The 27,032-nt window shown below is 42.6% G+C and overlaps 1 protein-coding gene across 2 annotated transcripts in view; it reads right to left on the bottom strand.

Annotated features, from left to right (window-relative positions):
• Positions 1-27,032, bottom strand: part of LOC127302306 (uncharacterized) — a 122,744-nt gene that overhangs the window by 71,009 nt on the left and 24,703 nt on the right. The gene's annotated exons all lie outside the window — the stretch shown is intronic.

Here is a 27,032-nt window from a genome sequence, read left to right as displayed (position 1 = left end):
TCTTAACTCCAAGAGGGAGTATTTATGCTCGATAGTGGGTTCATGCCTCCATTAAATGCAGGACGGATGAGAAAGTTCTAAGGTTGTGGATGTCTTTGTTGCCACTAGGGATAAAACATTGATGCTATGTCCGAGGATGTAGTTATTGATTACATTACGCACCATACTTAATGCAATTGTCTGTTGTTTGCAACTTAATACTGGAAGGGGTTCGGATGATAACCTGAAGGTGGACTTTTTAGTCATAGATGCATGCTGGATAGCGGTCTATGTACTTTGTCGTAATGCCCAATTAAATCTCACTATACTTATCATATCATGTATGTGCATTGTCATGCCCTCTCTATTTGTCAATTGCCCGACTGTAATTTGTTCACCCAACATGCTATTTATCTTATGGGAGAGACACCTCTAGTGAACTGTGGACCCCGGTCCATTCTTTTACATTAAATACAATCTACTGCAATACTTGTTCTACTGTTTTCTGCAAACAATCATCATCCACACTATACATCTAATCCTTTGTTACAGCAAGCCGGTGAGATTGACAACCTCACTGTTTCGTTGGGGCAAAGTACTTTGGTTGTGTTGTGCAGGTTCCACGTTGGCGCCGGAATCCCTGGTGTTGCGCCGCACTATATCCCGCCGCCATCAACCTTCGACGTGCTTCTTGACTCCTACTGGTTCGATAAACCTTGGTTTCTTACTGAGGGAAACTTGCTGCTGTACGCATCACACCTTCCACTTGGGGTTCCCAACGAGCGTGTGCTTTACGCGTCATCAATGAGCATCACTAATTCTATACCAAGCATCTTTAAAACTTTCCCCCCCTTGTTGCTTAAAAGAACGAACTTCAACTTCCGGATTACTCATTTTACCAATAGTAAAAATAAACAAAGCAAAACCGAATTAAATAAAGTAAAACAAGTAACTAATTTTTTTTGTGTTTTTGATATAAAGAAAGCAAACAAGACAGAAAATAAAGTAAAGCAACTAACTAATTTTTGTGTGTTTTTGATATAAAGAAAGCAAACAAGACAGAAAATAAAGTAAAGTAAAGCAAGACAATAAACAAGATAAAGAGATTGGATGTGAGAGACTCCCCTTGCAGCGTGTCTTGATCTCCCCGGCAACGGCGCCAGAAAAATGCTTGATGGCGCGTGAAGCACACGTCCGTTGGGAACCCCAAGAGGAAGGTGTGATGCGTACAGCAGCAAGTTTCCCTCGGTAAGAAACCAAGGTTATCGAACCAGTAGGAGATGAAGGCCACGTGAAGGTTGTTGGTGAAGGAGTGTAGTGCGGCGCAACACCAGGGATTCCGGCGCCAACGTGGAACCTGCACAACACAATCACAATACTTTGCCCCAACTTAATAGTGAGGTTGTCAATCTCACCGGCTTGCTGAAAACAAAGGATGAAACGTATGGTGTGGAGAATGATGTTTGTTTGCGATGAACAGCAGAGAATAGAGATTGCCGTAGATTGTATTTCAGATGTAAAAGAATGGACCGGGGTCCACAGTTCACTAGTGGTGTCTCTCCAATAAGATAAATAGCATGTTGGGTGAACAAATTACAGTTGGGCAATTGACAAATAGAGATGCACATACATATATCATGATGACTACTAAGATATTTAATTAGGGCATTACGACAAATTACATAGACCGCTATCCAGCATGCATCTATGCCTAAAAAATCCACCTTCGGGTTAGCATCCGCACCCCTTCCAGTATTAAGTTGCAAACAACAGTCAATTGCATTAAGTACTGTGCGTAATGTAATCAACACAAATATCCTTAGACAAAGCATTGATGTTTTATCCCTAGTGGCAACAGCACATCCATAACCTTAGAACTTTCTGTCACTGTCTCAGATTCAATGGAGGCATGAACCCACTATCGAGCATAAATACTCCCTCTTGGAGTTACAAGTATCAACTTGGCCAGAGCCTCTACTAGCAACGTAGAGCATGCAAGAACATAAATAACACATATATGATAGATCAATAATCAACTTGACATAGTATTCAATATTCATCGGATCCCAACAAACGCAACATGTAGCATTACAAATAGACGATCTTGATCATGATAGGCAGCTCACAAGATCTAAACATGATAGCACAAGAGGAGAAGACAACCATCTAGCTACTGCTATGGACCCATAGTCCAAGGATGAACTACTCACGCATCAGTCCGGAGGCGGGCATGGTGATGTAGAGCCCTCCGGTGATGATTCCCCTCTCCGGCAGGGTGCCGGAGGCGATCTCCTGAATCCCCCGTGATGGGATTGGCGGCGGAGGCGTCTCTGGAACTTTTCTCGTATCGTGGCTCTCGGTAATAGGGTTTTCGCGACGGAGAGAGTATATAGGCGAAGGGGCAGAGTTGGGAGGCGCTCGAGGGGCCCACCCCATAGGGCGGCGCGCCCAGAGGTGGGGCCGCGCCCCCCTAGGGTGTGGCCGCCTCGTCGCCCCTCTTCGTCTCCTCTTCGGACTTCTAGAAGGCTCCGTGCAAAATAAGATCGTGGGCTTTTGTTTCGTCCAATTCCGAGAATATTTCCTGTGTAGTATTTCTGAAACCAAAAACAACAGAAAACAGGAACTGGCACTTCAGCATCTTGTTAATAGGTTAGTGCCGGAAAATGCATCAAAATGATGTAAAGTGTATATAAAACATGTGAGTATTGTCATATAACTAGCATGGAACATAAGAAATTATAGATACGTTTGAGACGTATCACCTCACTTGATATGCATAGTATTCAAGCATGTAGGATGTGATCTTTGCCATGATTGTTTGTTGAAGTGATGAACATGTTTCTAAACCCTAAACCATACCCTTTTCAATCTCAAAGAGGAACAAATAAAAAGAAAACAAAAGAAAAGGAAAAGCATATGTGGGCATATAGCCATATTTGCAAATCTTGGTCTATGCCCTATTTACTTTACCTAAATGGTTTGAAACCATTATTAAACTTAACCTAACACCCAATGAACCCAAATTGGTGACCTTTGGTCAAAGAAAAAGAAAAGAAAATAAAAGCATAAAATTCACATATGAGGCTATGGCCATTTTTGTAAATCTTTAGCCTAGGCCATTCTACTTTCTGTCAATGGTTTGGGAATGTTACTAAACTCATAATAATCACTTTTGAATCAAAGAAATGCAAAGCAAAGCAAAAGAATTGGGAAAACCTACTTACATGTGATAATGGTCACTTGTGCCATTTTTAACATATTACCCACTTTGAGCCCTTGTATTAAGAGATTCCAAAACCAAACTTGCTCAATTCTTTCCTCCTCATCCAAGAGCTCACCAAGGTGAACCAAATGGTGAAGACCAACCTTCCAAACTCATTCTCAATTTATTAATCTAAGCATGCAAAGTTGCAACCTTGAAACAGATTTTAGATCATACACATTTTTGGATTTCACCCAACCTCTTCCATTTTGCAAACCAACACCATCACTAGATGCCAAATATTATTTGAATCACACCCATAAGGATTTGGCAAAATTCAAAAATAAATTTCTTGCGGCCATTAACACAAACACCTTGTGTGCATAATTCATATATGTGCATACACTCTTATATCTGATGGATTTTTGATTAAACCCTCACACCAATTGTCATCATTAGTCCTCTCCTGCACTCCTTACACCCTGCCAAGCACCAGAGACAAGGGCCACACATGATTTCATCATATATCAGACCATGCGAGTACCTTGCCACCCCACCATGCCATCATCATCACCAGCCCTCTCCTTTCCCTCTCACCTTGTCAACTAAGCCTACCTCACTCTCCAGAACATGCCTGTACCCGCCATTGGTCAAGAGAAGCTCTGCCCAGCCCAGAACGCGACGCGCCCAGGACGCCCAGAACGCGCCAGAGCACGCCAGGACACGCCTTGGACATGCCAGTACACTGTCTCGCCCCGTCAGCCTCGTCCTCCCCTTGCCCTCATTTTCTGCACTGAGCATCATCACACCACCCTCTACCACCCAGACACGCTCAATCACACTGGGGAAGCCATGTCGCCGTCGTCCTCGTCGTGGACTTCCGCCGCCGTACTGCCCGCTTTCGTCACGTCCCCCGCCGCGTCAGCCCACCTTTTTCCGTCCCATCACGCTCGCAAGGACCGTCAGGCCACGCTGCATCATCCCCTGCCCTCGCCCACTCCTCTCCGCCCCTGTACCGTCGCCTCCATCGACGACCTCACCATGCCGTGCCGCAGCACCTCGTCCGCTATAAAAGGAGGATGCCCCAGCCTCCATTCTCCACACCAGCTTGCTCCCCTCTCATCACTGACTCTCCTCGACCATCTCCCCCTTCACATTGTCGTTGGAGCCGCTCCAATTTGTAGCCGGAGCCCCGCCAACACCCTGCAAGCCCGCCGTTGATTGAAGCCATCCCAGGAGGAGCCGCCGGTGCCAGGAGCCTCGCCTGCGTCTTCCACGTCGATCGCCGCCGACGACAAGCCTCGCCGGAGCTCAGGTGACCCTCTGACCCCCTAGCCGCGCTGCCAGAAGGGTCGAGTCTCGCCGGAGACGACGATGCCTATGCGCCGTTGATTTGGAATCTAATCCTGCGGTCCTTCTTCTCTCTTACCGTTTCGCTGTTTATGACACGCTGACGCGTGGGACCCAGTGTCAGGAGGCCCGCGTGTGCGAGACACACTGCTAGGCTGGCCCGTTTTCTTTTTCCTCTCTAGCCCGTTTACCTTCCCGCGCGAGCCCATGATACGTCCCAAACGTATCTATAATTTCTTATGTTCCATGCTACTTTTATGATGATACTCACATGTTTTATACACATTATATGTCATTATTATGCATTTTCCGGCACTAACCTATTGACGAGATGCCGAAGAGCCAGTTGCTGTTTTCTGCTGTTTTTGGTTTCAGAAATCCTAGTAAGAAAATATTCTCGGAATTGGACGAAATCAACGCCCAGGGGCCTATTTTTCCACGAAGCTTCCAGAAGACCGGAGGGGAGACGAAGTGGGGCCACGGGGCGCCGCCACACTAGGGCGGCGCGGCCTAGAGGGGGCCCGCGCGGCCCTAGCGTGTGGGCCCCCCGTGACTCTCCCGACTCCGCCCTTCCGCCTACTTAAAGCCTCCATCGCGAAACCCCCAGTACCGAGAGCCACGATACGGAAAACCTTCCAGAGACGCCGCCGCCAATCCCATCTCGGGGGATTCAGGAGATCGCCTCCGGCACCCTGCCGGAGAGGGGAATCATCTCCCGGAGGTCTCTTCATCGCCATGATCGCCTCCGGATCGATGTGTGAGTAGTTCACCCCTGGACTATGGGTCCATAGCAGTAGCTAGATGGTCGTCTTCTCCTCATTGTGCTATCATGTTAGATCTTGTGAGCTGCCTATCATGATCAAGATCATCTATTTGTAATCCTACATGTTGTGTTTGTTGGGATACGATGAATATTGAATACTATGTCAAGTTGATTATCAATCTATCATATATGTTATTTATGTTCTTGCATGCTCTCCGTTGCTAGTAGAGGCTCTGGCCAGGTTGATACTTGTGACTCCAAGAGGGAGTATTTATGCTCGATAGTGGGTTCATGCCTCCATTAAATCTGGGACAATGACAGAAAGTTCTAAGGTTGTGGATGTGCTGTTGCCACTAGGGATTAAACATCGATGCTTTGTCTAAGGATATTTGTGTTGATTACATTACGCACCATACTTAATGCAATTGTCTGTTGTTTACAACTTAATACTGGAGGGGGTTCGGATGATAACCTGAAGGTGGACTTTTTAGGCATAGATGCATGCTGGATAGCGGTCTATGTACTTTGTCGTAATGCCCTGATTAAATCTCATAGTGTCGTTGCCTAATCGACGGTACCTCGGAGGAGGGATCCTCACGAGGGGGAGAAGAAGTAGGGGCCATAGGGCGGAGTGCACACGGGACGGTGGTACGCGAGTTACCCAGCTTCGGAACACCTGCACGATGACAGGGCCTACTGCTGCTTGTCTGGAATTATCTGGGCGCTTTCGCGTTGTTACAATGAGTTGTGGTTGTCTCGCTTCTAGCTCGAGATCTCCCCTCAGGGCTCCCAGGATCCGGCTTATATAGGCGCACGGATCTAGGGTTTCTACGGAGAGTCCTACCCGGAATACAAGTTGCCTAACTACGGAATATTACATTGCCGTGTACGTCAAGGATCCACCTATTCCTAACTTGTCGTCATGGATCCGGCTTCCTTCATGGGCCTTCACGGATCTGACTCCTGACATAGACCTCTTCGGATCCGGGTACCTCTGTAGGTCGGTTCGGATCCGGGTTCCTCTGTAGGGCGGTTCGGATCCGGCTACCTTCGTAGGGCGGTTCAGATCCGGCTACCTTCGTAGGGCGGTTCGGATCCGGCTACCTTCGTAGGGCGGTTCGGATCCGGCTACCTCATAGGTCGGTTGGGATCCGGCTCCTTGTTCCTGGGTTGGACATCTTCCATCTTGATCAACAATAACTGGGCCGCCCGGTGGGCCATATGCCATCACCACCATCTGTGGGCCACCCGGGCTTGCCGGAATCGGACCATGTCGATGGTATACCTATGAAGTATATCCACAACAGTAGCCCCCGGAGTTCTCCAAGATTCACCGTTCTTCCATCCAGCTCAGCTTGCGCATGTATCTTCATCCTTTGGCTGGAACGAATAATAGAGAATATTGAAGGACTCCAAACTTCATATCTCCAACCAAGTATTGGTCGGAAACTTCATGATCCAATGGTCAGATTCTTCGGAGACACCATCCAACGTAATCTTCGGTATGGATCCGACTAGCCAAATGTAGGTTCGGATCTGACTAGCCAAAAAATAGGTGTGGATCCGACTACCCAAAAATAGGTGCGGATCCGACTACCAAAAATTTAGGTGCGGATCCGACTACCAAAAATTAGTTGCGGATCCGGCTACCAAAAAATTGAGGTGCGGATCCGGCTACCAAAAAATTAGGTGCGGATCCGACTAGTTAGCCAGATTTTCGCCATCTTTGAAAATTTTCTTGACATAGCCATATGTATGTAGCCCCCGAGCTTTGAGTCGGCTTGCTCCAAGGAGACTCGATGCTCAGAAACTTAGCCCCCAAGCGTCAAGGTGGGAAATTTCCGGCCTGTTGCTCCAAAGAGAACTTCATCGATGTAGCCCCCGAGCGCCAAGGTGAATTTACTTGAAAATCCGGCTTGGTGCTCTTAGAGTAGCTTTATCTTTATATGTGACTTAGGAAAAGCGTAAATCCCAAGCATCTAGGCGGAAATTTCCAGCACTGATACCCGAAAGGAAACACACTTTTCACCTAAGATCAAACCGCAGCCCCCGAGGGTTGGTTCCGGCTAAGCATAGCGGAAACAAGACTCAAGTTGCTTTTCCAGCTGTGCACGCCATGGATCCGCCTAACCTCGGGGGACTGTTGTACGTCCAAGTGTCATGTACCTGATACATAAACATAAAAACATATTTGTATGAAATTGCTTCTTTGATCATGTTCAACAAACAAATGTAAGGCGGAACAAAAACGACCTTTGAAAAAATGTTTTAAAGCTGAAACTATGCAGCAGTTGAACAACACAAAACTGTCAAGGCGGAAAAAACTCGACTATCTTGAACAGTTAATGTAATTTATATGTTTTAAGCAAGTGCTGGTTTATCCGTTCTTCTGGTTTATATGCTTGACTTTTCGCGAGACGGCAAACTTTAAACACAGAACATCTGCTGAGGCGATAGCGCTTAATAGCGAAACAATCAAGAACCTCAGAAACAGAGGCCGGCTTTAAGTACCGAGATGTCACTACTAAGGAAACCACACATAAAACAACAGAAAACGTGTAGGCCAGAAAACTTAAGCTAACGCCCGAAAGCGGAATTTTTCACGAGCACGAGGCAAATCGTGGGAAATATATGACCAACAGTAAAAGCGGTAAAAGACTCAGGATATGAGTGAACCAATCTTAATCTCATGATCATAAAATATTAAATATAAATAGGGACTTAGCTGTTTGGAGCGGAGTCAACGTCGGTCATGGCGGTTTTTCTTCGGCGTTCCGTCGAGCCGGTGCGAGATTGATTGTCGCAGTGGTCCAGTGCGTTTCCGTCGAAATCAACGGTCTCGCAGATGAAGATGTGGAACCCGCCCGGTTCCGGCCTCCAGACGCCGCTGGCCCCACGGTGGGCGCCAACTGTCGTTGCCTAATCGACGGTACCTCGGAGGAGGGATCCTCACGAGGGGGAGAAGAAGTAGGGGCCATAGGGCGGAGTGCACACGGGACGGTGGTACGCGAGTTACCCAGCTTCGGAACACCTGCACGATGACAGGGCCTACTGCTGCTTGTCTGGAATTATCTGGGTGCTTTCGCGTTGTTACAATGAGTTGTGGTTGTCTCGCTTCTAGCTCGAGATCTCCCCTCAGGGCTCCCAGGATCCGGCTTATATAGGCGCACGGATCTAGGGTTTCTACGGAGAGTCCTACCCGGAATACAAGTTGCCTAACTACGGAATATTACATTGCCGTGTACGTCAAGGATCCACCTATTCCTAACTTGTCGTCATGGATCCGGCTTCCTTCATGGGCCTTCACGGATCTGACTCCTGACATAGACCTCTTCGGATCCGGGTACCTCTGTAGGTCGGTTCGGATCCGGGTTCCTCTGTAGGGCGGTTCGGATCCGGCTACCTTCATAGGGCGGTTCGGATCCGGCTACCTTCGTAGGGCGGTTCGGATCCGGCTACCTTCGTAGGGCGGTTCGGATCCGGCTACCTCATAGGTCGGTTGGGATCCGGCTCCTTGTTCCTGGGTTGGACATCTTCCATCTTGATCAACAATAACTGGGCCGCCCGGTGGGCCATATGCCATCACCACCATCTGTGGGCCACCCGGGCTTGCCGGAATCGGACCATGTCGATGGTATACCTATGAAGTATATCCACAACACATAGTACTCATCATGATATATGTATGTGCATTGTTATGCCTTCTTTATTTGTCAATTGCCCAACTGTAATTTGTTCACCCAACATCTGCAATCTTATGGGAGAGACACCACTAGTGAACTGTGGACCCCGGTCCTATTCTTTACATCTGAAATACAATCTACTACAATTGTTCTTTACTGTTCTTCGCAAACAAACATCATCATCCACACTATACATCTAATCCTTTGTTTACAGCAAGCCGGTGAGATTGACAACCTCGCTGTTACGTTGGGGCAAAGTTCTGTGATTGTGTTGTGCAGGTTCCACGTTGGCGCCGGAATCCCTGGTGTTGCGCCGCACTACACTCCTCCGCCATCAACCTTCAACGTGCTTCTTGACTCCTACTGGTTCGATTAAACCTTGGTTTCTTACTGAGGGAAACTTGCTACTGTGCGCATCACACCTTCCTCTTGGGGTTCCCAACGGACGTGTCAACTACACGCATCAAGCAAATTTCTGGCGCCGTTGCCGGGGAGATCAAGACACGCTGCAAGGGGAGTCTCCACTTCCAATCTCTTTACTTTGTTTTTGTCTTGCTTTATTTTATTTACTGCTTTGTTTGCTGCATTATATCAAAACACAAAAAAATTAGTTGCTATTTTTACTTTATTTACTGTCTTGTTCTCTATATTAAAAACACAAAAAATTTAGTTACTTGCATTTACTTTATTTAGTTTGCTTTATTTACTACTGCTAAAATGGGTACTGTTGAGAATACTAAGTTGTGTGACTTCACTAGCACAAATAATAATGATTTCATATGCACACCTATTGCTCCACCTGCTACTACAGCAGAATTCTTTGAAATTAAACCTGCTTTACTGAATCTTGTTATGAGAGAGCAATTTTCTGGTGTTAGTTCTGATGATGCTGCTGCCCATCTTAATAATTTTGTTGAACTATGTGAAATGCAAAAGTATAAGGATGTAGATGGTGACATTATAAAATTGAAATTGTTTCCTTTCTCCTTAAGAGGAAGAGCTAAAGATTGCTTGCTATCTCTGCCTAGAAATAGTATTGATTCTTGGACTAAATGTAAGGATGCTTTTATTGGTAGATATTATGCTCCCACTAAAATTATATCTTTGAGAAGTAGCATAATGAATTTCAAGCAATTAGATAATGAACATGTTGCTCAAGCATGGGAGAGAATGAAATCTTTGGTAAAGAATTGCCCAACCCATGGACTGACTACTTGGATGATCATCCAAACCTTTTATGCAGGATTGAATTTTTCTTCGCGGAACCTATTGGATTCAGCTGCTGGAGGTACCTTTATGTCCATCACTTTGGGGGCGGCAACAAAGCTTCTTGATGATATGATGACAAATTACTCTGAATGGCACACGGAAAGAGCTCCACAAGGTAAGAAGGTAAATTCTGTTGAAGAAACCTCCTCCTTGAGTGATAAGATTGATGCTATTATGTCTATGCTTGTGAATGGTAGATCTAATGTTGATCCTAATAATGTTCCTTTAGCTTCATTGGTTGCCTAAGAAGAACATGTTGATGTGAACTTCATTAAAAATAATAATTTCAACAACAATGCTTATAGGAATAATTCTGGTAACAACTATAGGCCATATCCTGCTGTTAATGGTAATAGTTATGGTAATTCTTATGGAAATTCTTACAACAATAATAGGAGTGTACCCCCTGGTCTTGAAGCTATGCTTAAAGAATTTATTAGTACACAAACTGCTTTTAACAAATCTGTTGAGGAAAAGCTCGATAAAATTGATATTCTCGCTTCTAAGGTTGATAGACTTGCCTCTGATGTTGATCTTTTAAAATTGAAAGTTATGCCTAATAAGGATAATGAAAATAAAATTGTTACTACAGCAAATGCCATCCAAGTTAGAATTAATGAGAATATAAGATTGATGGCTGAATTGCATGCTAGGTAGGAAAGAGAAGAAAATGAAAACTAGCTAAAGAGAATAATGTAGCTAAAGTTTGGACTATTACCACCACTAGTAATGTTAATGATTCACATGTTGTTACACCTCCTACTATCAATGGTAAAATAATTGGTGTTGGCAATGTTACTACTCCTAGTGCAAAGCGTGCAAAATTACCTGAAACTGCTAAAACTACTGAAATTGATAAAACTGCTGAAATTTTTCAAAATATTGGGGACAATGATCCCATTGCTGTAGCTCATAATGGTTTAGATTTTGATGATTGTAACATCTCTGAAGTTATAAAGTTCTTACAAAAACTTGCTAGAAGTCCCAATGCTAGTGCTATAAATTTGGCCTTTACAAAACATATTACAAATGCTCTCATAAAAGCTAGAGAAGAGAAACTAAAACTTGAAACCTCTATTCCTAGAAAGTTAGAAGATGGTTGGGAGCCTATCATTAAGATGAGGGTCAATGATTTTGATTGTAATGCTTTATGTGATCTTGGTGCAAGTATTTCTGTTATGCCTAAGAAAATTTATGATATGCTTGACTTGCCACCATTAAAAAATTGTTATTTGGATGTTAATCTTGTTGATAATGCTATAAAGAAACCTTTGGGGAGGATTGATAATGTTCGTATTATGGTTAACAATAATCTTGTCCCCGTTGATTTTGTTATCTTGGATATTGAATGCAATGCATCTTGTCCCATTATATTGGGAAGACCTTTTCTTCGAACTGTTGGTGCCACCATTGATATGAAGGAAGGTAATATTAAATATCAATTTCCTCTCAAGAAAGGTATGGAACGCTTCCCTAGAAAGAGAATGAAGTTACCTTATGATTCTATTATTAGAACAAGTTATGCTGTTGATGCTTCGTCTCTTGATGTTACTTGATACACACTTTCTGCGCCTAGCTGAAAGGCGTTAAAGAAAAGCGCTTATGGGAGACAACCCATTATTTTACTTCTGCACTTTATTTTATATTTGAGTCTTGGAAGTTGTTTACTACTGTAGCAACCTCTCCTTATCTTTATTTTATTGCATTGTTGTGCCAAGTAAAGTCTTTGATAGTAAAGCCAATACTAGATTTGGATTACTGCGCAGGAACAGATTTCTTGCTGTCACGAATTTGAGCAGTAGTCTCTGTAGAAAAATCAAAAAAATCTGCCAATTTACGTGTGTGATCCTCAGATATGTACGCAACTTTCATTCAATTTGGACATTTTCATCTGAGCAAGTCTGGTGCCACTTTAAAATTCGTCTTTACGAACTGTTCTGTTTTGACAGATTCTGCCTTTTATTTTGAATTGCCTGTTTTGCTATGTTAGATGGATTTCTTTGTTCCATTAACTTTCAGTACCTTTGAGCAATGTCCAGAAGTGTTAAGAATGATTATGTCACCTCTGAATATATGAATTATGCACTGACCCTCTAATGAGTTTGTTTCGAGTTTGGTGTGGAGGAAGTTTTCAAGGGTCAAGAGAGGAGGATGATACAATATGATCAAGAAGAGTGAAAAGTCAAAGCTTGGGGATGCCCCCGTGGTTCATCCCTGCATATTTTAAGAAGACTCAAGCGTCTAAGCTTGGGGATGCCCAAGGCATCCCTTCTTCATCGACAACTTATCAGGTTCCTCTAGTGAAACTATATTTTTATTCCGTCACATCTTATGTGCTTTACTTGGAGCGTCTGTTTGTTTTTATTTTTGTTTTTGTTTGAATAAGATCGGATCCTAGCATTCTTTGTTTGGGAGAGAGACACGCTCCGCTGTTTCGTATGAACAAATATGTTCTTAGCTTTATCTTCAATGTTCATTGCGAAAGTTGGACTATTTCATTCATTGTTATATGGTTGGAAACGGAAAATGCCACATCTGGTAAATGGTTTAATGTCTTGAATAATGTGATACTTGGCAATTGTTGTGCTCATATAGATCATGTTTAAGCTCTTGCATCATGTACCTTTTACCCATTAATGAATAACTACATAGAGCTTGTTAAAATTTGGTTTGCATGATTGATCTCTAGAGTCTAGATATTTTCTGGTTGAGGTGTTTGAACAACAAGGAGACAATATAAAGTCTTATAATAGCTACAATATGTTCATATGTAAGCTTTGCTGCACCTTTTATACTTGAGTTTGCTTCAAACAACCTTGCTAGCCTAGCCTTGTATTGAGAGGGATTCTTCTCGTGCATCCAAATCCTTGAGCCAAAATCCATGCCATTTGTGTCCACCATACCTACCTACCACATGGTATTTCTCCGCCATTCCAAAGTACATTACTTGAGTGCTACCTTTAAACTTCCATTCTTTGCCTTTACAATATATAGCTCATGGGACAAATAGCCTTAAAAACTATTGTGGTGAAGAATATGTACTTATGTATCTTATTTCTTAATAAGTTGCTTGTTGAGCGATAACCATGTTTTCTGGGGACGCCATCAACTCTTTTACCTTTGTTGAATATCATGTGAGTTGCTATGCATGTTCGTCTTGTCTGAAGTAAGGGCGGTTCTCACAATCAAATGGTTTGAGTATGCATACTGTTAGAGAAGAACATTGGACCGCTAACTAAAGCCATGATTCATGGTGGAAGTTTCAGTGTGGACAGCTAATCCTCAATCTCTTATGAGAATATTAACTGTTGTTGAATGTTTATGCATTAAAGAGGAGTCCATTATCTGTTGTCTATGTTGTCCCGGTATGGATGTCTAAGTTGAGAATAATCAAAAGTGAGAAATCCAATACGAGCTTTCTCCTTAGACCTTTGTACAGGCGGCATAGAGGTACCCCTTTGTGACACTTGGTTGAAACATATGCTATGCAATGATAATCCGTGTTAACCCAAGCTAACTAGGACAAGGTGCGAGCACTATTAGTATACTATGCATGAGGCTTGCAACTTATAAGATGTCTTATACATAACTCATATGCTTTATTACTACCGTTGACAAAATTGTTTCTTGTTTTCAAAATGAAAGCTCTAGCACAAATATAGTAATCAATGCTTCCCCTGCGAAGGGCCTATCTTTTACTTTATTGTTGAGTCAGTTTGCCTATTCTTTCTATCCCAGAAGCAAACACTTGTATCAACTGTGTGCATTGATTCTTACATGTTTACTTATTGCACTTGTTATATTGCTTTATGTAGACAATTATCCATGAGATATATATGTTGAAGTTGAAAGCAACCGCTGAAACTTATATCTTCCTTTGTGTTGCTTCAACGCCTTTACTTTGAATTTATTGCTTTATGAGTAACTCTTATGCAAGTCTTATTGATGCTTGTCTTGAAAATATTATTCATGAAAAGTCTTTGCTATATGATTCATTTGTTTACTCATTATCTTCATCATTGCTTTGAATCGCTGCATTCGTCTCATATGCTTTACAATAGTATGATCAAGATTATGATAGCATGTCACTTCAGAAATTATCTTTGTTATCGTTTACCTACTCGAGGGCGAGTAGGAACTAAGCTTGGGGATGCTTGATACGTCCCAAACGTATCTAAAATTTCTTATGTTCCATGCTACTTTTATGATGATACTCACATGTTTTATACACATTATATGTCATTATTATGCATTTTCCGGTACTAACCTATTGACGAGATGCCGAAGAGCCAGTTGCTGTTTTCTGTTGTTTTTGGTTTCAGAAATCCTAGTAAGGAAATATTCTCGGAATTGGACGAAATCAACGCCCAGGGGCCTATTTTTCCACGAAGCTTCCAGAAGACCGGAGGGGAGACGAAGTGGGGCCTGATACGTCTCCAACGTATCGATAATTTCTTATGTTCCATGCCACATTATTGATGTTATCTACATGTTTTATGCACACTTTATGTCATATTCGTGCATTTTCTGGAACTAACCTATTAACAAGATGCCGAAGTGCCGATTCTTTGTTTTCTGCTGTTTTTGGTTTCAGAAATCCTAGTAACGAAATATTCTCGGAATTGGACGAAATCAACGCCCAGGGTCCTATTTTGCCACGAAGCTTCCAGAAGACCGAAGAGGAGACGAAGTGGGGCCACGAGGTGGCCACACCCTAGGGCGGCGCGGCCCCCCCCCCCTTGGCCGCGCGGCCCTGTGGTGTGAGCCCCTCGTGCCGCCTCCTGACCTGCCCTTCCGCCTACTTAAAGCCTCCGTCGCGAAACCCCCAGTACCGAGAGCCACGTTACGGAAAACCTTCCAGAGACGCCGCCGCCGCCAATCCCATCTCGGGGGATTCAGGAGATCGCCTCCGGCACCCTGCCGGAGAGGGGAATCATCTCCCGGAGGACTCTACGCCGCCATGGTCGCCTCCGGAGTGATGTGTGAGTAGTCTACCCCTGGACTATGGGTCCATAGCAGTAGCTAGATGGTTGTCTTCTCCCCATTGTGCTTAATTGTCGGATCTTGTGAGCTGCCTAACATGATCAAGATCATCTATCTGTAATTCTATATGTTGCGTTTGTTGGGATCCGATGAATAGAGAATACTTGTTATGTTGATTATCAAAGTTATGTCTATGTGTTGTTTATGATCTTGCATGCTCTCCGTTACTCGTAGATGCTCTGGCCAAGTAGATGCTTGTAACTCCAAGAGGGAGTATTTATGCTCGATAGTGGGTTCATGTCTCCGTGAATCTGGGGAAGTGACAGAAATCTCTAAGATTATGGATGTGCTGTTTCCACTAGGGATAAAACATTAGTGCTATGTTCAAGGATATAGTCACTGATTACATTACGCGCAATACTTAATGCAATTGTCTGTTGTTAGCAACTTAATACTGGAGGGGGTTCGGATGATAACCTGAAGGTGGACTTTTTAGGCATAGATGCATGCTGGATAGCGGTCTATGTACTTTGTCGTAATGCCCAATTAAATCTCACAATACTCATCATAATATGTATGTGCATGGTCATGCCCTCTTTATTTGTCAATTGCCCAACTGTAATTTGTTCACCCAACATGTTGTTTATCTTATGGGAGAGACACCTCTAGTGAACTGTGGACCCCGGTCCAATTCTCTATCTTGAAATACAATCTCTTTGCAATCTTTGTTCTCTTGTTTTACGCAAACAATCATCATCCACACTATACATCTAATCCTTTGTTACAGCAAGCCGGTGAGATTGACAACCTCACTGTTTCGTTGGGGCAAAGTACTTTGGTTGTGTTGTGCAGGTTCCACGTTGGCGCCGGAATCCCTGGTGTTGCGCCGCACTACATCCCGCCGCCATCAACCTTCAACGTGCTTCTTGGCTCCTACTGGTTCGATAAACCTTGGTTTCATACTGAGGGAAAACTTGCCGCTGTACGCATCACACATTCCTCTTGGGGTTCCCAACGGACGCGTGTTGTACGCGTATCAAGCTCTTTTTCTGGCGCCGTTGCCGGGGAGATCAAGACACGCTGCAAGGGGAGTCTCCACTTCTCAATCTCTTTACTTTGTTTTTGTCTTGCTTAGTTTTATTTACTACTTTGTTTGCTGCACTAAATCAAAATACAAAAAAATTAGTTGCTAGTTTTACTTTATTCGCTATCTTGTTTGCTATATCAAAAACACAAAAAAATTAGTTATTTGTATTTGCTTTACTTATTTCAACATGTTTCCTTTTAATTTTACCACAAAAGACATACCGGTGGGACGTGGGTCTATAGTTGGGAGAAATAATATAGAAGAATTTTTCAATCATGTCAGTACCATTGAAGATTTTGAAGATAGACACTTGGTAGACCTTGCTCCTACTTATGAAATTGCTGCTGCTGCCTTAGTTCGTATGATGGAAACTAAATTTGTTAACCTCAATCCTATAATCCAACACATGTTTCTTACACTTGGTGATATGGAAGAAGGGGAAAAGAAAGATTTTGTTTTAGAAACCCTTCTTAGAGAATTTGGTGGTATAGCAAGAGAGGCTAGAAAGGTCTTTGCTAAATATAATATGCTTGGTTCTTATACCAATTTTGTTAGTCTCCTTGAAAAGATGGATATGGATAGAATAAAGTACACTAATAATATTAATGATGGTGGGGAGATCAAAGCACCAATACCATGTAAGCTCCTAGCGATGAATGATGCACTAGAAAATAACTATGCTTGGCTTGTTCCTGAAAATTTGTTTGATGAGAGTAGCAAGCCCAAGACTAATGAAAAGGGAGATGCTAAAACTTATGTATCTAATATACTATGCCTAGTTGAGAAAACTCCACACCCCGCTGTAGATGCACCACCCTTTGATAATACTTGATACACACTTTCTGCGCCTAGCTGAAAGGCGTTAAAGAAAAGCGCTTATGGGAGACAACCCATGTTTTTATCTACAGTACTTGGTTTTTATTTTGTGTCTTGGAAGTTGTTTACTACTGTAGCAACCTCTCCTTATCTTAGTTTAGTGTTTTGTTGTGCCAAGTAAAGTCGTTGATAGAAAAGTTCATACTAGATTTGGATTACTGCGCAGAAACAGATTTCTTTGCTGTCACGAATCTGGGCTGTTTTCTCTGTAGGTAACTCAGAAAATTATGCCAATTTACGTGAGTGATCCTCAGATATGTACGCAACTTTCATTCAATTTGAGCATTTTCATTTGAGCAAGTCTGGTGCCTCGATAAAATTCGTCAATACGAACTGTTCTGTTTTGATAGATTCTGCCTTTTATTTCGCATTGCCTCTTTTGCTATGTTGGATGAATTTCTTTGATCCATTAATGTCCAGTAGCTTTATGCAATGTCCAGAAGTGTTAAGAATGATTGTGTCACCTCTGAACATGTTAATTTTTATTGTCGCTAACCCTCTAATGAGTTGTTCTAAGTTTGGTGTGGAGGAAGTTTTCAAGGATCAAGAGAGGAGTATGATGCAACATGATCAAGGAGAGTGAAAGCTCTAAGCTTGGGGATGCCCCGGTGGTTCACCCCTACATATTCTAAGAAGACTCAAGCGTCTAATCTTGGGGATGCCCAAGGCATCCCCTTCTTCATCGACAACATTATCAGGTTCCTCCCCTGAAACTATATTTTTATTCCATCACATCTTATGTGCTTTGCTTGGAGCGTCGGTTTGTTTTTGTTTTTATTTTGTTTGAATAAAATGGATCCTAGCATTCACTTTGTGGGAGAGAGACACGCTCCGCTGTAGCATATGGACAAGTATGTCCTTAGTTTCTACTCATAGTATTCATGGCGAAGTTTCTTCTTCGTTAAATTGTTATATGGTTGGAATTGGAAAATGATACATGTAGTAATTGCTATAAATGTCTTGGGTAATGTGATACTTGGCAATTGTTGTGCTCATGTTTAAGCTCTTGCATCATATACTTTGCACCCATTAATGAAGAAATACATAGAGCATGCTAAAATTTGGTTTGCATATTTGGTCTCTCTAAGGTCTAGATAATTTCTAGTATTGAGTTTGAATAACAAGGAAGACGGTGTAGAGTCTTATAATGTTTCAATATGTCTTTTATGTGAGTTTTGCTGCACCGGTTCATCCTTGTGTTTGTTTCAAATAACCTTGCTAGCCTAAACCTTGTATCGAGAGGGAATACTTCTCATGCATCCAAAACCCTTGAGCCAACCACTATGCCATTTGTGTCCACCATACCTACCCACTACATAGTATTTCTCCGCCATTCCAAAGTAAATTGCTTGAGTGCTACCTTTAAAATTCCATCATTCACCTTTGCAATATATAGCTCATGGGACAAATAGCTTAAAAACTATTGTGGTATTGAATATGTACTTATGCACTTTATCTCTTATTAAGTTGCTTGTTGTGCGATAACCATGTTTCTGGGGACGCTCAACTATTCTTTGTTGAATATCATGTGAGTTGCTATGCATGTCCGTCTTGTCTGAAGTAAGAGAGATCTACCACCTTATGGTTAAGCATGCATATTGTTAGAGAAGAACATTGGGCCGCTAACTAAAGCCATGATCCATGGTGGAAGTTTCAGTTTTGGACAATATCCTCAATCTCTAATGAGAAAATTAATTGTTGCTACATGCTTATGCATTAAAGAGGAGTCCATTATCTGTTGTCTATGTTGTCCCGATATGGATGTCTAAGTTGAGAATAATCAATAGCGAGAAATCCAATGCGAGCTTTCTCCTTAGACCTTTGTACAGGCGGCATAGAGGTACCCCTTTGTGACACTTGGTTAAAACATGTGCATTGTGATGATCCGGTAGTCCAAGCTAATTAGGACAAGGTGCGGGCACTATTAGTATACTATGCATGAGGCTTGCAACTTGTAAGATATAATTTACATGATACATATGCTTTATTACTACCGTTGACAAAATTGTTTCATGTTTTCAAAATCAAAGCTCTAGCACAAATATAGCAATCGATGCTTTTCCTCTATGGAGGACCATTCTTTTACTTTCATTGTTGAGTCAGTTCACCTATTTCTCTCCACCTCAAGAAGCAAACACTTGTGTGAACTGTGCATTGATTCCTACATACTTGCATATTGCACTTATTATATTACTCTATGTTGACAATATCTATGAGATATACATGTTATAAGTTGAAAGCAACCGCTGAAACTTAATCTTCCTTTGTGTTGCTTCAATGCCTTTACTTTGAATTATTGCTTTATGAGTTAACTCTTATGCAAGACTTATTGATGCTTGTCTTGAAGTACTATTCATGAAAAGTCTTTGCTATATGATTCACTTGTTTACTCATGTCATATACATTGTTTTGATCGCTGCATTCACTACATATGCTTTACAAATAGTATGATCAAGGTTATGATGGCATGTCACTCCAGAAATTATCTTTGTTATCGTTTTACCTGCTCGGGACGAGCGAAACTAAGCAGGGATGCTGATACGTCTCCAACGTATCGATAATTTCTTATGTTCCATGCCACATTATTGATGTTATCTACATGTTTTATGCACACTTTATGTCATATTCGTGCATTTTACGGAACTAACCTATTAACAAGATGCCGAAGTGCCGATTCTTTGTTTTCTGCTGTTTTTGGTTTCAGAAATCCTAGTAACGAAATATTCTCGGAATTGGACGAAATCAACGCCCAGGGTCCTATTTTGCCACGAAGCTTCCAGAAGACCGAAGAGGAGACGAAGTGGGGCCACGAGGTGGCCACACCCTAGGGCGGCGCGGCCCCCCCTTGGCCGCGCGGCCCTGTGGTGTGGGCCCCTCGTGCCGCCTCCTGACCTGCCCTTCCGCCTACTTAAAGCCTCCGTCGTGAAACCCCCAGTACCGAGAGCCACGTTACGGAAAACCTTCCAGAGACGCCGCCGCCGCCAATCCCATCTCGGGGGATTCAGGAGATCGCCTCCGGCACCCTGCCGGAGAGGGGAATCATCTCCCGGAGGACTCTACGCCGCCATGGTCACCTCCGGAGTGATGTGTGAGTAGTCTACCCCTGGACTATGGGTCCATAGCAGTAGCTAGATGGTTGTCTTCTCCCCATTGTGCTTAATTGTCGGATCTTGTGAGCTGCCTAACATGATCAAGATCATCTATCTGTAATTCTATATGTTGCGTTTGTTGGGATCTGATGAATAGAGAATACTTGTTATGTTGATTATCAAAGTTATGTCTATGTGTTGTTTATGATCTTGCATGCTCTCCGTTACTCGTAGATGCTCTGGCCAAGTAGATGCTTGTAACTCCAAGAGGGAGTATTTATGCTCGATAGTGGGTTCATGCCTCCGTGAATCTGGGGAAGTGACAGAAATCTCTAAGATTATGGATGTGCTGTTGCCACTAGGGATAAAACATTAGTGCTATGTTCAAGGATATAGTCACTGATTACATTACGCGCAATACTTAATGCAATTGTCTGTTGTTAGCAACTTAATACTGGAGGGGGTTCGGATGATAACCTGAAGGTGGACTTTTTAGGCATAGATGCATGCTGGATAGCGGTCTATGTACTTTGTCGTAATGCCCAATTAAATCTCACAATACTCATCATAATATGTATGTGCATGGTCATGCCCTCTTTATTTGTCAATTGCCCAACTGTAATTTGTTCACCCAACATGCTGTTTATCTTATGGGAGAGACACCTCTAGTGAACTGTGGACCCCGGTCCAATTCTCTATACTGAAATACAATCTCTTGCAATCTTGTTCTCTTGTTTTACGCAAACAATCATCATCCACACTATACATCTAATCCTTTGTTACAGCAAGCCGGTGAGATTGACAACCTCACTGTTTCGTTGGGGCAAAGTACTTTGGTTGTGTTGTGCAGGTTCCACGTTGGCGCCGGAATCCCTGGTGTTGCGGCGCACTACATCCCGCCGCCATCAACCTTCAACGTGCTTCTTGGCTCCTACTGGTTCGATAAACCTTGGTTTCATACTGAGGGAAAACTTGCCGCTGTACGCATCACACCTTCCTCTTGGGGTTCCCAACGGACGCGTGTTGTACGCGTATCAGGGCCACAGGGCGCCGCGACACTAGGGCGGCGCGGCCTAGAGGGGGCCCGCGCGGCCCTAGCGTGTGGGGCCCCCGTGACTCTCCCGACTCCGCCCTTCCGCCTACTTAAAGCCTCCGTCGCGAAACCCCCAGTACCGAGAGCCACGATACGGAAAACCTTCCAGAGACGCCGCCGCCGCCAATCCCATCTCGGGGGATTCAGGAGATCGCCTCCGGCCCCCTGCCTGAGAGGGGAATCATCTCCCGGAGGTCTCTTCATCGCCATGATCGCCTCCGGATCGATGTGTGAGTAGTTCACCCCTGGACTATGGGTCCATAGCAGTAGCTAGATGGTCGTCTTCTCCTCATTGTGCTATCATGTTAGATCTTGTGAGCTGCCTATCATGATCAAGATCATCTATTTGTAATCCTACATGTTGTGTTTGTTGGGATCCGATGAATATTGAATACTATGTCAAGTTGATTATCAATCTATCATATATGTTATTTATGTTCTTGCATGCTCTCCGTTGCTAGTAGAGGCTCTGGCCAAGTTGATACTTATGACTCCAAGAGGGAGTATTTATGCTCGATAGTGGGTTCATGCCTCCATTAAATCTAGGACAGTGACAGAAAGTTCTAAGGTTGTGGATGTGCTGTTGCCACTAGGGATAAAACATCGATGCTTTGTCTAAGGATATTTGTGTTGATTACATTACGCACCATACTTAATGCAATTGTCTGTTGTTTACAACTTAATACTGGAGGGAGTTCGGATGATAACCTGAAGGTGGACTTTTTAGGCATAGATGCATGCTGGATAGCGGTCTATGTACTTTGTCGTAATGCCCTGATTAAATCTCATAGTACTCATCATGATATATGTATGTGCATTGTTATACCTTCTTTATTTGTCAATTGCCCAACTGTAATTTGTTCACCCAACATCTGCTATCTTATGGGAGAGACACCACTAGTGAACTGTGGACCCCGGTCCTATTCTTTACATCTGAAATACAATCTACTGCAATTGTTCTTTACTGTTCTTCGCGAACAAACATCATCATCCACACTATACATCTAATCCTTTGTTTACAGCAAACCGGTGAGATTGACAACCTCGCTGTTACGTTGGGGCAAAGTTTTGTGATTGTGTTGTGCAGGTTCCACGTTGGCGCCGGAATCTCTGGTGTTGCGCCGCACTACACTCCTCCGCCATCAACCTTCAACGTGCTTCTTGACTCCTACTGGTTCGATTAAACCTTGTTTTATTACTGAGGGAAACTTGCTACTGTGCGCATCACACCTTCCTCTTGGGGTTCCCAACGGACGTGTCAACTACACGCATCAGCCCACGTGTTTGAATTTGGTTTAAATAGTTTAATTCAAATCCAATACTAGTGTGGTGTTCAAAATTGAATAACTTCAAATATACAAAACCAAATTGAGTGATTCAAATTGTTCTGGAAAGCTTATGAAATTCTCTATCAAACCCCACCGGTCTCAACCCTAGATTTATTATAGATTACTTGCAATAAAAATGACAAGGCAGTACCTTTTCAAAATTTAAACATTTATTAAAAATCAACCATAAATTATTTTGAGTTGTTTCCAACTCTCAAAAATCACATTTCATATTGTCTATCTGAATATGTAAAAATATAACATGGTTGTTACATATGATCATGGGCTAGATCCAAATAATGACTATATAGTCATTTCTAGCTCATTTAAATTATTTCAAAAATAGTATTCAAATTCTATAAGATGTAGCATCTCATTTAAATCATTTTTCTAAGTAATTCAATGTGAGGTGATGACATTAGTCTTCATGACCCCATATGTTATTACTTGAGAATATTAAATCCTTTTCTAAAAATAGTAAGGATTAAATGGTATGAGATATTTTATCTCATTTAAATCATTTTCCCAAATGGTAAATATGAGTGTTGAGTTTGGTCAACATGCTCTCATACTTATTATTTGAGGATATTAAATCTTAGTAATATTTAATGAGAGGAAATTATTTCTCAAAGGAAATAAATAGAAACCCTAATAAATATTTCAATGAGAGGAAATTATTTTTCAAATGGAAATGAATGGAAAATCCTAGTGTTATGTTGGGTAATGTTTGTGATGATAATAGGTCATCTGGTGTGAACCATTAAGGTTACTTAGTCTACTTAAGAATTGTTTGGTGATTGTGTACCTCGTATTCATTTATAGATGGTAGTACTGAGTGCTACGAGGAAGAAGAAGTCTACGTAGAAGAAGAAGAGAACTTTGATCACTACCCCACTCAAGCAAGCTATATTATTGCGAGCTATTACCAATGCAAGTTCTACTATTGCCAAGTTACTAGTGCAAGAGACTATGGCACTAGTATTGGTATTTAAAGTCTTATTCATCCAAACCCAAGTTTTATCTTGCTTTAACTTTACTTTGATTTACCAAAGTTTACTTATTATAGTTAGTTTGTGTACAAGTGTAGAGTATCACAAGAGCTTCACACTTAGCATAGAGAGTAAAAATGTAGATAGCACCCCTCATGATTAGTTGCTAGTGCTAAACTAAAATTGACTACTCTAGATGGGAACTTGTGAATCAAATGACTTTGAAAACCTTAGAATGATGCGGCATTCTATTGAAAGTTTTGAAGGTGAATATGACTTGTGAATGACATGGCGAATTTGACAAAAACTGATGGTTGGGTTCGGATGCGATACCATTCCAATTTTAGAGTACCCCCACAATACCTGATCATGGGTAGGGCTTAGCTGGAAATTTATGTGCGTTAGTATGGGTTCCCTCTAAACAAGCGTCATAGGGGTTATGCCGAGGCTGCCTCCGTTGAAAGTGAAATGACCTGAAATGAGGTGAATGTCCTACCCAAGCCCTGTGCAGTTCCCAGGTTGACGGTTTGTCTTCACTGGGAGGCCAAGCTCATGGGGAGAGGTGCCCGTACTAGGGTATGTAAGTGAAAGGTTATGGTTGGTAGTCCGCACACGGAGTGTGATAAATCAGGGCCAGTTAACCCTGACGGATTATTGCAAATGTTGTGGCAAAAGTGTGCGACCTCTGCAGAGTGTAGAACTATTCGAATAGCCGTGTCCACGGTTATGGACAGTTGGAAAGACCATACTGTTCCGTCATCAGACCATTTTCAAAATGTGACATGTGAAGGGTGACTTGTGACATGAACTTGAAAGGTGAATTTGAATTGATCACAACCGAGTTGTGGGAATGACACTAATGTTCCCACTTGAGTTAGTTAGGCAAATACAGAGTCTTTTACTACTAAGTGCTTATGAAATAAAACTGGCTTTATGCAAATGAACCTAGAGCTTAGAACCCCCTTACTATAGTTGATAGTGCTTACACTAGTATTAGTTTGCGAGTACTTTAAAGTACTCATGGATTTGTCCCTGGCTATTCAAATGGCCAGACTATGAAGAGGGGCATCAGTACCAAGAGGATGGACAGCAGGACGTCTACGATAACTAGGACTACTTCCTGACGTCAAAAGTTGCCTGTGGATAAGATGGACTGCTACTACTTTTCTTTCGCTGCCTGTTTTGTAATTGATCATTAGATCAAACTATTATTGTAAGATTGGATCATGTGATCCCTTGTAAGACGATTATGGTTTGTAATGAATAATGTTCTGTGATATCAATCTATTATGTCTCGCAAAAACAATATTCCTGGGATTGCGATGGATGGCATAATAGGCATCTAGACTTAAAAACCCGGGTGTTGACACTTACCCCTTTCCTTGGGTAAATATTATCGCTCGAATATATTGTGTGATGTGGTTGATATGGATGCAAGCCATGTTCTTCTTGGAAGACCTTGGCGATATGATGTGGATACCACACACAAAGGAAGGGAAAATTGTTACTCTTTCACTTGGAACAAGCTAAAGATAATTATACTTCCAAACAAGGATTCTAGCATTGCTTCTGAAGTAGGGGAGAAGAGTATGTTGGCTATTGCTCAAAATTCAAATGAATTTGTTGAGGACATGAAGGAGTCAAAGATGTGTGCTGCATTAATTGTAAAAGGAGATGAGCAACCTATGGAAGAAATTCCAATGGAGATACAAAGTCTATTATCTGACAAAGCATACTTGGGGAGCTTCGAAATCTCTCTCTCTCACGTGGCCGTCCTCGATGTCCCAATCATCGAAGCCGAGCAGAGAATTTGGAATCCGGCCGATCGGGTAGCCAGTTCCATCTTAGGATGGATATGCGGGGAATAAGCTCCTAGCATCTTTCAGGATGACTTTCGTTTCCTATTCCAGTCTTGCAAGATCCGAATAGGATTGAAAGGCTATGAATGTCGAATGGTTCCATAGGAGTTTTCGCCCGCCCCTGAATAAGTAGTAAGGCGTGGGAGCGTTGGAATGATCCCACTTTGAAAGCTCAACCTCGGAAAAATCAGTTTCGCCAGTCCAGTGACTTGGCATAAAAAGGCGAGTTGGGTTCTCCTCCATGTGGTGCACTCCTGCTTCTTCATACCCAGAAGACGTTTGAGCTACTCCAAGGGAAAGCTTTTTGCTGCCGGATGAAGGTCTTACGTCGGCTAAGAAGACAGAAAATGCCATCTATTTTGCGGTCCTAGAAATCGGGGAGATAAGTGTTCGCCCCCCTGTTTGGAGTGGGTGCTCGCAAGCTCAAAGTAGAAAATTCGATTCTTTCATTAAGACAGGGATAGGGTAAAGAGTGGAATTGATTTACACCTCGAAGTAGAGATGTATTGGTTGAGTCATTCGCTAAACAACTCGGATCGAGACCAAACCCCTAAAGTAGAGTCCGTTTAGTAAGTAGTATGTGGCGGTAAATCGAGCAAATCGACTCAAGGGCTTCTGTTGGCTCATGATCTATGTACCCACAATAGGGATTATATTCCTCAATACCGATAAAGTACCTCAAGTCACCAAGATCTTTCATTCAGAACTATTTCTGAAGGTGTTAAAAAAGAAAGCAAATTCCCATTTCACAATGCCAGCTTTTAGAATGTTATAAAAAAATAACCATACCATAAGCCGTATAACGAACAAACAAAGAATGATCACACGAGCTCTGTCTGAATCCAGCTTCATTCACCATGGCCATCTTTCATTTTGCAAACCGACGCTCTGGGTGCTTGTTTGAGACCATATAAGGCTTTCCTCAATCGGCAAACAAGGGATGGATCGGAAGTCTGATAGGGCTTTAAAAGATAGGGAAAACTGCTGTAAGAAAGACCCACTCAGTGAATCGGTGGATCACACACTTGGAGACAGGGACAGGGACCCTCCTGAGTGAAGTCTGGGGACATGTCCCAAAACGTCAAAAATGGGATCTCCAAAGCTACCCGCCCTACTAAAGAAGTTCGCAAGCAAGGGACATGCCGAATACCTACCTTTCCAACTAAGTCCCTACTAAAGAAGTTCGCAAGCAAGGGACAAATTCTTTCCGAATCCAAATTTATGCCAGAAATATATCGGTCCACCGTGCTAGGTGTTTTTACGTAGGCCGTTATTTCTATAATACGCCCCCATATTTGTAAGTGCGAAAATAAATCGTCTCTGTCGGTTTAGGTTATGCAGCTGGAGATGCCCTGCTCCTTTATTTGAAGAAGACGATGTATCCCAAGACGAGGAGCGAAACAGGGCAGGGAAGGATGTGTATATAGGTGACAGCATTGACCTTTGGTGGTATCGTGGCCGACCCCTACGACTATACGATTA

The sequence above is a fragment of the Lolium perenne genome, chromosome 5, assembly GCF_019359855.2.
Source record: "Lolium perenne isolate Kyuss_39 chromosome 5, Kyuss_2.0, whole genome shotgun sequence".
Lineage (NCBI taxonomy): Eukaryota > Viridiplantae > Streptophyta > Magnoliopsida > Poales > Poaceae > Lolium > Lolium perenne.
The sequence above is the reverse complement of the archived record's forward strand: the minus strand, read 5'-3'. Positions and strand labels throughout refer to the sequence as shown.